We start from the raw sequence: 3,846 nt of genomic DNA, 5'->3' as shown, positions 1-3,846 counted from the left end.
ACACACACACACAACTGGAAGAAAAAACTTAAACAGTAAATGAGTTACAAAGAATGGAGGGGATCTGCCAGTCATCCAAGCTCATTGTGGCCAACTTGAGATAAGGCGCTAGGGGTAACCATGGGTGAGCAGTACAGCAAAGCAACTTCCTGACACTCCCATAAGACACAGAGAAACTGTATCGACACACACACAGAGAAGCAAGGTGAACAGGTCATGACACAGTCACAATCCCAACGGCTAACACCACCCACCCAGAGACAGGACATGCCTGCCCTACCCATCCAGGTATATCCATCCAAACAAAACAGCAGGGCAAAGCAAACACATATGCAACTAATAAATTATTACAATAACAGCTTAATGTCTCAGAGACAACAGATAACATTAAATCACAGTAAAAAAAAAACAAACCAAAACAGGATAAGAATGCTAAAGCAGAGTGCAGCAGCATTAAATGCAGCAGGCTAGTTGTGGTCCTTTAGGTCTCCAGCTGAAGCCCCAATCCTTGTCAGGCCTCAGCCTGCTTGACTTCCCTGCATTCAACCTACCAGTAGCCACATAGTTGAGACTCTCCCATCATGTTCAAGAGCACTTGGTCTACAGCTCCATCCTGAAGAAAGAGCTAGAGGTTCTCAGGGACGTCATCAGCGAGGCCTGCTGGGACATGAGGTCAAGTAGCATGAACCTACAGAGTATGGCTTCGTCCCACGTCTCCCTTGTGCAGCTCTCTGCGCTTCATGGGCTTCAACACCTGCTGCTACAACCACAACCTGGCGATGGGCATGAACCTCACCAGCATGTCCAAAATACTGAAATATGCTGACAATGGAGACATCATTATACTAAGGGCTGGAGATCATGTGGACACCTTGGCACTAAAATTTGAAGCACCAAACCAAGACAGTTTCAGACTGTGAAACGAAGTTAATCGATTGAGATGCTGAATAACTTGGAATTCCAGAACAGGAGTCATCTGTGGATACCTTCTGGTGAATTTGCATGTATATGCTGACATCTCAGTCATATTGGAGATGCTGTTGTCATTTGCTGTACAAAACATGGAAATTTTCTGCAAATGGAGAACTTGAAGATGAAAACATTAAATTGTCACTAACAAGTAATGTTGATAAAGAAGAGGAGGCTGTTACCATAGAGATGAACAAATCAGTTCCACTAACTTTTGTACTTAGAGGTACCTGGACTTCTTTACAAACGCCACTCTACTCTCTCTTACAGTCACACAAAGTATGTTAGCTGATGTACCTCTTGTGGTGGTGGTGGTTATGTGCCGTGGAGTCAGTTCTAACTCATAGCGACCCTGTACAGGGTTTCCAAGGATGTAAATCTTTACAGGAGCAGAAAGCCACATCTATCTCCCGTGGAACAGCTGGTAGATTTGAACTGCTGACCTTGTGGTTCTCAGCCCAATTCATAACCTTTTGTTGTAAAGTATAAAATTGCTGATATGAGATATTTTATTATTTGACTTTCAAGATCGATTATGAAGAAGAATCTTAAACATACTTTTAAAATCCAAGAAAATAAACAAAGCTGTTAGAGAACTGCTTCTGAGATGCCACCATGTACATAAATCTTTCCATCACTAAATTCATACCTCCGAATACCTATGTAGATGTTGTTGTCAAGTGCTCTTGAGTCAATTCTAACCCATAGCGACCCCGTATAGGGTTTCCAAGGAGCAGCTGGTATGCTTGAACCACTGACCTTCTAGTTCAAACGACTGCGCAGTCTGACACATTAGCGCACAGTGCCACACCAGGACTCCATCTAAAGAATGCATGTCCAAAGTTAAATCTGCTCTTGTTAACCTAGAAATATTTCTGCCTCATCCAGCAGTATTCTTATGATTTTTATAATACAAGGGTCTTAACTAAATATAGCTTTAATTAAGAGTGTTTTCAATTTAAATAAAGGTATCTGAATTTCAAATGTCACATCAGTGCCTTCATTTGGCACTGTAATAAGTATCCTAGGCAATATTGAGTTAAATCTACTCTTCCATGTATAAATGTATTTATTTTTTCTGTCTATAAAGTCTGATAAAAATAAATTATAAGGATAGTAAAGAAAAGTATTTCAAATACAAAAGATTTTAAACCTGTGTAGCTAGAAAGATACTTTGGGGGGTTCATATGCAAAACTTATTGTACTATTCCAACTTAAGCTCAAGTAATGAATGCGGAGGAGAGAACAAATATGACATATTTTATCATTTTAATTGGCAAAAATTAACACTTCATATGTTTGTTTTACCCAAAGTTGTATGGGCTTTATAAGACTATAACTAGGGAACACTTTACAAGAGACATGGAAGTTTTGATAAATCTGTGATAGGACCCAAGTAGTTTTTTACAAAAGAATTTCTCTAGTATTTGAATATTCTTGTTTGGGGCTCCCTTGAAGAATGAAGATGGCTTAAAACCCATGGTGGTTAGATCCAAGATGTGAAAGGAGGCTAGTAAAAACATTCTCAGTTGCTTTGCTGCAAAGGTTACGTACTAGCTGTATATTGAGAATCGCTTTATCATTGTCCTTTTTTTTCCAGTGGATTTTGTATTTGGTAGCGTAAATGATTTTTCTTTGTTCTTGTGGTACTTGAACTGAGTTCTTGTTCGTGTTGTTGAGTGCCATCAAGTCAGTTCCAACCCACAGTGACCCTGTACAGGGTTTCCGAGGAGCATCTGGGCTCAAACCAAATTTGCAGTCCAGCACATTAACCCACAGCACCACACCAGGACTCCGAATTCTTGTTATTGGGTATTGAAACTCACTGTATCCAGTTGTTGTTGTTGTTGTTGTTGTTAAGTGCCATTGAGTCGATTCCAACCATAGCAACCCTGTATAGGGCCTCCAAGAAGCAGCTGGTGAGCGTGAACCACCGACCTTGCAGTTCAAATGACTTTGCAATCTGACCTATTAGCAAGTAGCTCAAAATTTGCTTTTTGTCATGTGTGGGGAGTATTGGTTGCAAAGGGGCTGGATGGAACCTTTGGAGTCACTGGGAAATCTGTACAAATCTCGATTGTACAGATGGTTCCAGGACAGTACACAATTGTTAAAATTCACCCAACTGAACGTTATTGTATGTAAGTTAAACCTTAATAAACCTGATATTTAAACAATTTAAAAAAAGAAGAGAAAAGAAATGAATACTCAAGCAAGTGACTCAAATGAAGGGCCAGAAAATCTTCCTAAGGAAGAAATGGTAATATACCTACCTGATCAGGATCCATCAGCACATCAAGGAAAAGACAGGCAAAACTTTAAAAGAAATTGCGATAACAATACAATAACAACAACAACAGCAAAAATAACTTATTAGAAGCAATACAAAAAAGGCAACTAAAAATCCAAAAGATTTTTCAGAATATATAACTTAATGGAAGGACATAGGAGTAGATCTGAATCAATGGAAGGACAGAATCAATGAAATAGAGGACAAATTTCTTGGCATTAATTTGAGGAATAATCAGAAAAATGAAAGTCTAAGAGTTATGTGGGATACTATCAAAGAGGAGTAATTTATAAATGACAAAAAATCACAGATCAGGAGGAGACCAAAAATACAATCATAGAAAAAAAAATGAAGATTTGCTGGCAGAAAAGTTCCCTAATATTATTAAAGTAAAGGTGTCCATTCCAAAAGCTAAATGAATCCCATACAGCAGGATTGGGGAACTTTTGGCCCATAGGCCATATATTGTTGTTAAGTACCATTGAGTCAGTTCCAACTCATAGTGACCCTGCACAGGGTTCCCGAGGCTGCAAACCTTTACAGGAGCATAAAGCCTCATCTTTCTCATGCAGAACCACTGGTAGTTT

The 3,846-nt window shown here is 39.2% G+C and overlaps 1 pseudogene; it reads left to right on the top strand.

Annotated features, from left to right (window-relative positions):
- Positions 1–120: 120 nt before the first annotated feature.
- Positions 121–1,521, top strand: LOC102820973 (annotated as a pseudogene).
- The last annotated feature ends 2,325 nt before the right edge of the window (positions 1,522–3,846 follow it).

Source organism: Chrysochloris asiatica, unplaced genomic scaffold (assembly GCF_000296735.1).
Source record: "Chrysochloris asiatica unplaced genomic scaffold, ChrAsi1.0 scaffold00229, whole genome shotgun sequence".
Lineage (NCBI taxonomy): Eukaryota > Metazoa > Chordata > Mammalia > Afrosoricida > Chrysochloridae > Chrysochloris > Chrysochloris asiatica.
The sequence above is the reverse complement of the archived record's forward strand: the minus strand, read 5'-3'. Positions and strand labels throughout refer to the sequence as shown.